Source organism: Rhinolophus sinicus, chromosome 16 (assembly GCF_057876585.1).
Source record: "Rhinolophus sinicus isolate RSI-liver-muscle chromosome 16, RSI-T2T, whole genome shotgun sequence".
NCBI lineage: Eukaryota > Metazoa > Chordata > Mammalia > Chiroptera > Rhinolophidae > Rhinolophus > Rhinolophus sinicus.
The window spans coordinates 105,093,243-105,106,460 of NC_142516.1; the positions used below are offsets into that span (position 1 = coordinate 105,093,243).

The window sequence follows — 13,218 nt, forward strand, 5'->3', positions numbered from 1 at the left end:
TCTCTTTGCATTTTCTTGTGTGTTGTCTTCATTCACAGTTGGGATCTCTCTATATGTTGCAAAAACAGCCTCTGACAGATTACATGGCCTTGGTCCCCATGATCTCAAAAAGAAAGAAGCCCTGGGCCTCTCTTTTAGTAGCCAAATCAATCCCTGAGAAATGACTGGTCCTGCTAGTTCAGGTAACCAACTGTTAATAACCATATCCATAGAATGGGGTGCTCTTATTGACCAGCTGGGCTACGGAGTGTATTAGGATGAATGCTAAGTGACTGACAGGCCTAGGAGGTAAGAAAAAGGCACACTGAGAGGGCCACTATGAAAGAGCTACTTCGAGTCTTCCATCAAGCTTACTTAAGACTCATTAAGTGAGATGCTGGGTGAGATTATCTGCACTATGATTTAATTGCAAAGCATGTATAGTTGGAGTCACTCAGTCACGTGTCTGTATCATATACGTAATATAATACGGTCCAACCTGGTTGCTAAGCATCCACACCTACCCTTTCCCCACATCTGTACTTTTTAACAGTGGTCCTGCCTAACACTGGACAAGTTTTCCAATGTGACTAACAGTCACCCTTGTTCAAACTTGTGACTGTATCCAGCTCCAAGATCTCTGTTGGTTGTATGCTTCTGAATCAAGTTTGAAGCAGTAGCTCCTTAGGGTCCAGCATGCTATAGCTCAGTTATAAATTAAATCCCCACCCTCACCAACACATCAAATAAACAAGGCAAAGGGAAAACAGGACACCGGCAATAACTAACTTCTGCATGAAAAAAGGGAGGGAAGAAACACCCATCCCTAATATATATGATATTTTGCTGGACAGGAAGAGTGTGCTTCCCTGAATGGGAAGGTGAATGAGTTCCTTGGTTACCAAACTGGTTGCCTTTGGTTTTGATCTCTCTAATCTCTGGGAGAATCTCCCTTCTCAGTTGTCCTCCAAAACCACACCTGAGAAGGCCGCTGTGGATGGTTCCTGGCTGGGAGTTTTCCTGCTAAAGTCGTCCACTTGTTTTGGGGTCAGATTTAGGGGTCTGAAAGTTGCCTGAACATGGGAAACCGCAGGCCTTTACGTCTCTGGCTTGAATTCCTTTGACAAAATAACTGTATAAAAATTTCAATTGGCTTTTAATCACTTTGCCTTTTGTTTTCTAATTTAAGCCAGAAATTGTTGAATCTGGGCCTGCTATTGTGATTTTTATCTCTAACAGGCTTCATTGCTCTGCCTTTTACTCAAACTCCCACATTAAATTGCTTCCATCTTGGCCTCTTCTTCCAAACAATGGGGAAAACATGTTCCTTACACCCAGGCTGCATCCCACTAGATTTCTCTGTATTTCAAGAGTCACTGTTATCTTTGCCCAACAAGAGAGAAGTAGCAGATGTTTGGGTCTTCAAGCTCCTCCTAGGTTCTAGTGTTTTCTTTCTAATCATATCTTTCCTATCTTCTAATCATACCTCCTAGGTTCTTTCATATCTTTCTCACACTTTCTGCCTCCCTGCTTTTGCTCATACTGATTTAGCTCAGGGTTGTGATCACACTGGAGAGACAAACAGGCAGGTAATAATAATGTTTAGGAAGTTCTTAAGCTCTCAGATTCTGTATATGCCCTTTTAGTTATCCTTTCCCATATGAGCTCATTCTTTGTCTTTCACTCAAAATCCTATGACTCAAATTCTACCAGGTAGAGCTTTACAAAACCATATATTGTCCCACTTCTGATTATGACTCATTTCATTTACCTGTGACTTTACTCATTTACAATATCACTATCATGAAGAAGGTGGCTTATAATCTGGCAATTGGAAGTGATGGCTGGAGAATCTTAAGTAAGACTTCCATTCCTTTTGATTAGTTTTAACTTGTATCACTGGATCATTCAGCATTTTTGCAAGGCAGAAATTTTACAGCACCTTTTGCCCTTCATCTTTTATAAAACCTCTAGTCAAAGCATATTCATTTATTACTTAAAATGATAAATTCTCATTTATCAGTTCTAGCCATCACTCCACTTCTTATCGTATATTCTTCTTATTGTAAATCCTTCTGTATTTAACTCCCCGTAGAAAGGGATCAGCCTCTATATTTTCCCTACATTCTTCTCACCTGATTAGCACTGCATTACCTAAACAGATAGTAGTTTGCTTTATGTTTGTTTTAATTATACTTCTAAGGTTGGTGAGGGTACACTGAAATAAGAACTCTAGTCCTTTCACGTAGAGGGTAAATTAACATAATTTTTCTGCAGAGATATTAATGATAAATGGCAAAAACCTTATAATATTCATATACCTTTTTACTTAGTAATTCAATGCTTACAAATTTATTCTAAGAATTATAAGTATGCAAGAAAGCACATATAAGAATGCTTATCACACTGCTACTTATAGCAAAAACAAAAGCAAAAAAAAACCCAGAAACAATTTAAAAGTCCAAAACTATGGGATTGGTTATATTTAACCAGTTACATGAGACATGAGCATAGACCAATCAGAGTAGACGTCCAAACCACCACCACAGTCACAGGGCATTCAGCACACCTGCTAAACACTGAGTATAGTTCAGTCATCCATACAGAATATCATGGTCATGTTCTTTAAAAATATTTCAAGAAATGAGCGTATTATACAATATCATTTATTATATAATATCAAGTTATAAAAACCCAAGATGGAAGTAAAGAATATGTGCCCCAAATTTTTATCCTATTTCTTACACAAACATTTCTTTCCATATGGACATGGAAAGATTACCAAAATGTTAACATTAATTGGATCATTGGTGATTATTTTCTTCTTGTATGTTTTTCAAATGTTCTGTAATTAACATGTATAGTCAGTTCTGCTACAAAATGACATAAGTGTCCTAAAAATCACCATGCCATACAAAATCATGCAATTAGAATCACAGGAATAATAAGGAATGTGGGGTTGGAGCTCAGTACTCAAAAACTTTGTCAGAGGGCCGTCCCGGTGGCTCAGGCAGTTGGAGCTCCATGCTCCTAACTCCCAGGGCTGCCGGTTCGATTCCCACGTGGGCCAGTGGGCTCTCAACCACAAGGCTGCCAGTTTGATTCCTCGAGTCCTGCAAGGGATGGTGGGCAGCGCCCCCTGCAACTAAGATTGAACATGGCACCTTGAGCTGAGCTGCCGCTGAGCTACCGGATGGCTCAGTTGGTTGGAGCGCGTCCTCTCAACCACAAGGTTGCTGGTTCGACTCCCGCAAGGGATGGTGGGCAGCGCCCCCTGCAACTAAGATTGAACACGGCACCTTGAGCTGAGCTGCCGCTGAGCTACTGGATGGCTCAGTTGGTTGGAGTGCGTCCTCTCAACCACAAGGTTGCCGGTTCGACTTCCGCAAGGGATGGTGGGCTGCACCCCCTGTAACTAGCAACGGCAACTGGACCTGGAGCTGAGCTGCGCCCTCCACAACTAAGGCTGAAACGACAACAACTTGACTTGGGAAAAAAAAAAAGTCCTGAAGTACACACTGTTCCCCAATAAAGTCCTCTTCCTCTTCCCCAATAAAATCGTTAAAAAAAAAAAAAAAAAAAAAACTTTGTCAGAGACATTAATAAAAAAGGAAGGAACCTAATAAAAAGAGTAGCAAAGTTTTACAAGTGCTAAATGGTTAGAAATATATAAATGCTACAATAAATATGGCACTCTTTCTTTAAAAATATCTGACATTTGTCTGTGGTGGGTGTTAAAAAGTTGTAGCTTGTGAGTTATTTTGAAAAAGAAATGGGTTATCTAAAATCAGCTAGAAAGTTGTAACATCAAATATGGATGGATATGACTCATATAACATGTGAGATCTCTGCTAGATATCTGAGGTGTGTGCATGTGTGCACTTTGTATATTCCATCGTGGTGGCTTGGGTTAGCTGGGTGGTTTTCTGTGTTCACATGGTGTTTCTCACAAATGAAACTACACAAAAACAAATGAGAAATCTGCATTACACTCAAATTGTTCCCTCATACGTATATCAATCATGTTGGAATAAATTTGTGATTTCAAAGCAAGTGTTATAGCACAAATGACTATTACTTTTACCATCAAAATACATGTACATGTTTACGTACATATGCATATGTATATGTTAGTCTGTGCTAACAAGTATTGTGGACCTATTGTAATTCTGTTAATTTGGGTAACTGGAAGTCCTGATTTTTTAAAAATGGTATTTACATCTCTCTTATTCCCACTGCCTCTATTTCTTCACATCTCATTTGTGCTTTTGTTCCTCTGTTTTTTCTCTACTAAAGACTGCAGTGTAGATATCAAACATCTGATTTATTCTTCAAAAGCCTTTGCCAACAAGGGGTCCCAAAGCAAAGAACCTTTTTTGTTTACTGTCTTAGGAGTTTGTCATGCCACCCATGTACCATAGATATCCCTAGTTCTTCCTTCTCATAATTGTGTTTCTGACAGAGTTAACACTGTGTCCCTAGAAATTGCTTAAAGATATGGAAATTGCTTTAATAAAAGCAGAAATGCTTTAGAGGTGTTCAAGTTGCACAGAAATTTAGGTTAATTGATAAAATGAAACACACATTTCCAATTGTCCATTAATTGCTAATCCTTGGCCAAATTTGGAAATCTTTAAAAGGGCTTATAGTTAATTTCAACAAGATAACAAAGCTTAATTATTCTTGTTTCTCTCTTAAGTTGCTTTGCTTCTCATCTCCTTTTTGTTGTTTCTTTTAGGAAGTTGAATAGCAAAAATTAGGTGACACCCCCTACTCCCATTTACTATATTTCCAAAACTCCAGAGTAGTCCCTGAAAGCCAAGAATACCATCAACAAAGCAACAAACAAGTGCTGGCGCGGATGTGGAGAAAAGGGAACCCTTGTGCACTGTTGATGAGATTGCAGATTGGTGCAGCCGCTGTGGAAGGCAGTGTGGACATTCCTCAAAGGACTGGAAATGGAACTACCTTATGACCCAGCAATTCCACTCCTGTGTATCTAGCCAAAGAAATCCAAAACACTAATTTGAAAAAATATATGCACCCCTATGTTTATTGTAGAGCTATTCACAATAGCCACAATATGGCAACAATCAAAATGCCCATCAATAGGCGACTGGATAAAGAAATTGTGGTACATTTATAAAATGGAATATTACTCTGTCATAAAAAGGAATGAAATCTCACCATTTGCAACAACATGGATGGACCTAGAGAACATTATGCTCAGTGAAATAAGTCAGACGGAGAAAGACAAATACCATATGGTCTCACTTATATGTAGAATCCAAGGAACAGAATACATGAGCAAACAAAACAGAAATAGACTCAGAGATACAGACAAAAAGTGATGGTTGCTAGATGGGAGGGGGGTGGGGAAGGAAGTGAAAAGATTAGAAAGTACAAATTGGCAGTCACAAAATAGTCACAGGGATATGAAATACAGTATGGGGAATATAATCAATAAGGTTGTATAGATTATGCAGGGTGCCAGATGGGCACTGGACTTATTGGGGAGATCATTTCATAGATTTTGTAGATGCCTGACCACTGCGCTGTACACCTGAAGGTGATGTAGAATTATACTGAATGTATACATATGGTCACTCAATGTGAAGTACATCCTGGGAAATGTAATCAATGGCATAGTGACAGCTGTGTACGATGTTGGAGGCGTAGTGGACTGTGAGGGGGGTTGTCACTTTGTGAGGGATGTAGATATCTGATCATTGTGTTGTTTTGTACACCTGAAACTAATTTAAAAATCTGGAAAAAAAAATCACCGGATGCAGCAATTTAAAAAAGCATAGGATAGCAATACAGAAACGCTGGATTTCAGTCTAGCATCATCATTTGTTTGCCTTGTACCCAACTCAATTAATCTCTCTAACCTTTGGTCTCTGTACTGTATTTAAGGAGGAATACTATCTATCTTTCAAAGTATTATGAAAATTTTATCTCACACACATGTAACTATACAAATTAGTAAACTAGAAAACTAGTAAAATGGAATGGGTTTAAAAAATAAACATATTCTTTTTCTCTATGACTTAACCCTAAGTCAAACTAGAAAAACTTTCAGAAGCCATTGTCATTGGATCCACTATAATGGAGCTGAAGGGACAAGATAAAAAACAAATACAGGGGCCGGCCCAATGGCTTAGGCGGTTAGAGCTCGTGCTCCTAACTCCGAAGGCTGCCGGTTCAATTCCCACATGGGCCAGTGGGCTCTCAACCACAAGGTTGCCAGTTCGATTCCTCAAGTCCCGGAAGGGATGGTGGGCTGTGCCCCCTGCAACTAAGATTGAACAGGCACCTTGAGCCGAGCTGCCTCCCGGATGGCTCAGTTGGTTGGAGCGCATCCTCTCAGCCACAAGGTTGCCAGTTTCGACTCCCGCAAGGGATGGTGGGCTGCGCCCCCTGCAACTAGCAATGGCAACTGGACCTGGAGCTGAGCTGTGCCCTCCACAACTAAGATTGAAAGGACAACAACTTGGGGAAAAAAAATGTCCTGGAAGTACGCACTGTTCCCCAATAAAGTCCTGTTCCCCTCTCCCAATACAATGAAATGAAATGAAATGAAATGAAATGAAATAAAAACAAAAAACATAACTGATTATTATTTTAAAAAAATACATTTACCTCATATCAGATTACCCTAACCAAAAGGCAGAGTTAAGGTGGGAGCAAGGGAAGTAGGAATATTAACCATTTGAGCCAAGTAAAAAATTACAACTAATCTCAAAAGTTCTAGAAGTGACACAGGGATTCCACAATATTTGTGGATTTGAAATTAATAGTAAATATCAAGGAGATGGTTCGATAATAATGCTTTATTTTACTTGATTAATCCATATCTTTCATTCCTAAAACCTAAAACAAATAGGTTTTAGCTAGTTTCTATGTGACACAAAGTAGTTCTCATAACGAACTTCAATTAGTACTGTCAGTATGTACAGGGTTACTAATAGCTTCTATGGGATTTGAGGCCCCACTCACTCCCCTGGCCGGGTGGGAGCCTTCGTGCAGGACACAAGCTACACAACTAAATGCAATGACCCTGAACATGTTTACAACAGCAAGGCTCTGTTACACATGTCCTTCAATTCTGGGATTCATTCACCCAAACAGCTGAGGGCAATCTGCTCTTGGGGACACAGAGACATTAAAGGCAATTGCAGTCGTCCACCATGACGGTGACAGTAGCTAGGTGGGAATGAGAAGATTGTGCATATCAGCGGACAGTAGGTCTGGCAACTGAATAAATGTGGACTGTAAGTGAAAGAAGAGTCCAGACGACAACGAGTTTCCATGCTTGTGTGAAAGAGTAGATGGGTAATAGCATTAAAATAAATAAGGACCAAAGGAGGAAACACAAGTTTTACAAAAGAACCAATTGCTTCATATACAACACGTTTGAGGGGCCAGTCAGACTTCTGAACCAGATGCCTACAGACAGTTGAACACAGAGAACTAGGACTTGGAGAGAAAAACTGAGCCACAGCAATATGTATCTGGCAATTCTGCCAATGGAATACAAGACCAAAACGAGAGCCAAGGACAGAACGTTAGGGAGCACCTACAGGTGTTGTTAAAAAAAAAAAAAAAAAGTTACTAAAGAAACAGTGGTTAGAGAGGGAAAAAAGAACCAGAACAACAAAACAAAAACAAGAACTTCAAGAATGACAAGTATTCAACAACACTGGATGCTGCAGAGAGCAGCGATGAGCATCCTGCCGAAACCTACATCTAATTTCTAAGGCCCTCCTTTAATTCTCACAAAGCAAAGGGAGGTGATCTTCAGAGGGGGTCTTCAGAGAACCACTTAGGACAAGGAAAGGGACCTTATAAGAATTCATATTCCTCTAACATTGAAAAGACATAGGCTGATCGAGAAACCAAAGCCAGGCTGAGCGCACAAGGATATTTCGCAGTATATAGCAAAGCATAAATCAGGCACAGGACTCCGTGTCCGTCCTCTGGGAAACTGGTAACATTGGCTCTGATGCAGGTAGCATGGCTCAGCTGCCCTGCGTAGAACACTGGCTGAGAGGTTGGAGTCTTAGTAGCACGTGACATACAGCAAGTAGACAAGGGCACAATTAGGATTATAAGAGGTTAAGGATGAGGTAATGGAGGTGCCAGCACGTATTACAGTTTCCAAGTGCTTGATAAGGAATGGAAGGAGAGCTTGAAGGGCTCATGAAAGGGGGTTTTGTTTGCTTTTTTTTTTTTTTAAACTTAGAACTCCCAGTAGATTGAGTGGGACAGATATAAGGAAGATGCAAGATGAGAAAATGAGAAGCGGATACCTAATGGGGCAAGATCCTTGAGCCCACAATGAAGGAAGGGATCAAGAACACAAGTGGAAAATTTAACCTCCAAGAATAAAGATACGTATTTTTCTAAAGTGAGAAGGAAAGGAAAGTGTGAGTAAAGTGACAGTCCAGGTATAGAGTAATGAAGTTAGGAAGTACGTGACTGCTACAATTTTTTCAGAAAAGAAGGACTCATGGTCATCTAAAGAGAATGAGGGTGGAATAACAGTGTACATTTGAGCAGAGTGAAACTGATCTTATAAAAAAAACATATAAATCTAGTAAGAAAAATAAAGGTGATATGGGAGAGCTCCCTCACTACAAAAGTTTTAAGCCTCCCTTACTATATAAATTTTAAGTCTCCTTTTCCCTAGTTTCTTAGCTCCTTAGCCCCGGCCTCTGATTACTCTCTTAATCAGTTCTGAATCCTAGACTAAAGATTGCTGTAGCCTGAATCACAGGATGTTTCTCACCCCGGCCTCAGATAACTACTTAAAAGCCGGTGACTTCCCAACATCCCCCATGCCAGTCCAAACCTAACTCTTGGCCATCCCACAAACCAAATAGGTCTTAACATTCCCCCAGGCCAGTGTACTTGTTGATTGTAATCACTGAAGCCTAGTGTTCTTTCCAACCCATTCTGGGCCCCAGTCAGGACAACTGACACCACCTGAATGACTGGTTGAATGGCCACAGGCTCTATAGAGCTAACGGATTTATTAATTAAAATCTATTTTTCGTCATTTAGAGGCCTTGGGGATACAGAGGATACCCCACCAAGGTTACCCGTCACAACCAGAGAAGCCAGCACGGTCTTCCAGGCAGATCTCGAGACCCCTTCCTCTCAGATCAGATAGGGCAAGAGTTCCGTGAATCCCGAATAGGTAGGGACAGCTTTACAGCCCTGCCCAGCAGGAAGCAGATGCAGAAGAACAGACCTCCTGTCCCTCAGCTTCCCATAGAGATTTTATGGGGATCACGTCTCTCAAGGGAAAAACAAGGCAGGCAGTTAGAGATAGACATCGGGTCTCTGCATTACCACACAGAAGACCTCCCCTCTCTGTCTGAAACTTTCCCTTCCCATTGTAAACAAATGGGTACAAGATACCCAACTAGATCAAACCAGACACTCACACCTGCACAGTTTTAAAAAGATGAGGTAATAGCTTCTTGTCAATCACAGAGGAACAGCCCATTTCAGAGAAAAAGATAAAAACCACCAAGGCCTCGTTAGTCGGGGCCCATGAACCGTTCCATTGGGAAGGACTTCCCAATGAGCCATTCTCTACTGCTGGGGTCCATTTCTATTTCTTTGCAGTGTACTATCTCTTCTAATAAACTACTCTTTCACCACTTTATTTCTGTGTCTCGTTCAATTCTTTGCTCGAGACCCCAAGAACCTGGACATCATGCCAAGAAGGACTCACTCTCCGGTAACAAAGGCTACAACTCACATGCACCAAATTTTAATAGTTACAGTTCTACTTCTTTCCAAACAATGTAACAATTCTAAATGAAATATATGCTATGGTTTTACTCCAACTTCCCAAATTAAGGAATAACAGAGGGTGAGGTAAGAAATGGAATCCTGAGATACAGTATATAAGTAGCATCATAACCAACAAAAATGGGCTTAGTGCTATAACCACAGTCAAATGGTAATAATTCTCATATTTTCCTGCCCTTCTATGCTGGGTCTATTTTGTTTTCTTTCCATAGTTGATGATTTTATGAAATGTTCTTGCTTGAATCAGTTAAGAACACAACATACCGTTTAATAAAAGAACAACTCCTATCCTATTGATAAACTTTCACTTTTCAACAAATTATTGAAATCAGAACTATACAAAAATTTTGTTAGAAAATCATATTATTAGTGCTATAAATCTTTAAAAGTACAATTTTTGAGTTGCTGCTCTGGAGCCAAGAAGAAAAAACAGGATCTAAAAAGAACACAGAAAGGACGAAGAAAGAAGTCTGAGTTAAGGGACAGAAAACCTTGAGTTATAGTATAAATTACTTGGTTTAAAATGTCAAAAGGAAACTAATCTCAAAGTATGTCTTCCTATGTGGTTATAAAGCTTGTTAACAATGAAAAGTACTTTTAGACAAAATATTTAATTTTCAGATTCAAACAAAGCCACTTATGGCAAACAAACACAGCATTTATAATAAAACATATTCAGATAATTTATTGAATGAAAAAAATCTCTACAGAATTAGTTCAGTAACTATAGTTGGATTCCATTATTTTTATAAAACACATTTTACCGTAACTCTGAAGATTTATAAAACATGATCTAGAGTAGGAGATATGATTATAATCTATTAATAACTATTAATCACAGAAAATATCTTTAAAAATGCACAGAATGGTATCTTGTTTACAAGTTAAATACAAACTAGTGTACTTTTCTTGCTATATTGATTCTTTTAAAATACTTATTTTTGAATTTTGACTTCAAAATAAATGGTCACTGTAAAAAACAAAACTTTTTATTTTATATGCTTCTCTATTGCTTAAAAATCTCCTGACTTCTTCTTCTCTAATTATACTCCCCAAAGTTGTCCACTGTTAACAGTTTAGTTCTATTTTTCCTGACATTTTTTTCCAGGCATACACGGATATATGAGAGTTTGTTTAAATATACACACAATTTTTAAAAATGGGATCATACCACACATGCTATCTTGTAAGTTATGTTTGTTTCTAAAAAGTAGATCCTGATTTCTTTACATGCCAGATGGGGTAGATAGACCTCATTCTTTTTAAAGAGGCACATTAGTATTCCTTAATATTGGTTTACCACAATTTATTTAACCACTTCTCTATATGGAGACATTCAGGTTGCTGCTGCTTCTTTTTTTCTTTATTTTACAATCTATCTTTAACTTATTCACGGATAACATAAGCATAAATTAAGATGAAAATCATGCTAGTTTTCCTTTGAAAGAAGCTATAAAATGATCACCTAATAGTAATGAACTTTTTTCATTTTAAATATTTTGCCTTTTCCTAGTTGATAAACATATGCAAAAGTTGTCATTGTTTTCAAAACAATGTTAACAATATTTCTGAAGACTTACATTGATTTTCAAATTAACCACACATTGTAGGCTAATTCTCCACTATTGGTCAATTACATTTTAACAACTCTTTATTGATATTTTTACAAACTACTGTAGTACTAGGTTCTCTAAGAAATTTGAAAGAAGTCTGTGACAAAGAACCTGCCTTCAAGGATCTTACAACTTTTGGGAAAACAACTTAGTTATCTATATGAGAAAACTGCACCAGAATATAAATTGAACAAAGTATAAAAGGAAGAAGAAATAATCAACATACAGGGAAACATAAGGGAAACGTTTTTCAGATGGAGTGGGCAAGGAGGATTGTTGGTTTCTAAGGGACATACATTTGTTGTCAGAGGAAGAAACCTGTGGAGAGGTAAAATCAAAATATCCAAAATATCCCAATGAGAACAGAAGTCAGTGGTAAAAGAAAGAATGAAGATAATGGTAATACAGTTAGAGAGATCCCCTAGATTGTAGAAGCAACCCAGATGTTAGCTGTTGCCAATACACTTGGCCAAACATGTTTTGGTTCCACATCAACCTACACTCAGCACTCAGACTCTTCACTGGCTTCTATAAGAAATCCAGATATCTCGGTGATTTCCGAATTTCCATAATTTTTTATTCGTGGGGTCATGGTGAGAGTCACATTATACAACAAATAGCATTTCACTTGGAAAGTCCCATCTAACATCTCCCCATAGTTCCTATTCCCTTCCTGCTGGATGTTTCCTGTGCCTTTCAAATTTTTCTTCTCATTATTTCTGTCCCAGCTTCTATTTCTGAATCTGTATACCTAACTCATCCTGAACCTCAACAAAACAGAGTCCTTCCCAATGGACACAGCTCCTTAAAAAGCAATTTAACAGTCATATTCTGATATTTGAACAAGCCCCTCTGGATTCAACTTTCATCACAAATCAGTAATCAAGGTGATTCTTTCAAACAAATTCAGCATTTTCTACAAAAACCATTCTTGTGCCAACTACTAAAATATTGACAATTTCTCCATTTCAATACATAATCAAGAATGTAGGTAAAAGGTTTTACCTTAGTAAAAGAAGCATAACCATGAGAAGAAACAGAATCAATTTACCTAAGAAATAGAACGATTTTATAAAACATAAAACACCACTTGCAAGAATGTGGTGAGACAGAATCTCATACACTGCTGAGTAGACTAAAACTGCTAGGAATCTTTCTAGAAAACAATTTACCAGAATATTCATGCTCTTTAATATACTAATTCTACTACCACAAAGTTATCCTGAGAAAATATCAGAAATACGAGTATGGTCAGAGATTCAATGATGTTATCGTAATGTTATTTATAGTAGGAAAGCCTGGAATATCTACACAAAATAAATCGTTGAATAAATTATGCTGTGCTACCATCTTATAATAGAATATTATAGAGCTATCAAAATAATATTTTTATTTTTACTTTTTTATTTTTTGCAAAATTTACAAGGTTTTATTACGTGCCAGACATATGCATTATATCTCACACACATTAATATTTATATTTGAACCCAAAATTTGTTTTATTAAAAATTTATCCCCCAAAGCTCTAATGTAGTTTTTAGTTGCTCCTCCAGGTAGAACAATTAAGATTTTAATGCTTCTTTAAGTATATAAATGTTGAACAACTATGGTGTACACCTGAAACTGATACAATGTTGTATGTTAGCTATATTTTTTAGTAAAAATCTTTAAAAAAAGAGATTTTAATGGAGAAATCATTTCAAAATAGTATTTTAAACACCATATATTCATATAAGAAAATTAATGTTAAATAAAACTCAATAGAACTAATATACATATTTCAGATTCATTTTTAAATCAT

General features: G+C 37.8%; 1 protein-coding gene across 6 annotated transcripts in view; it reads right to left on the reverse strand.

Moving 5' to 3' along the window:
- CAB39L (calcium binding protein 39 like) overlaps positions 1 to 13,218 on the reverse strand; it is a 138,126-nt gene that overhangs the window by 89,915 nt on the left and 34,993 nt on the right. The window lies entirely within an intron of this gene.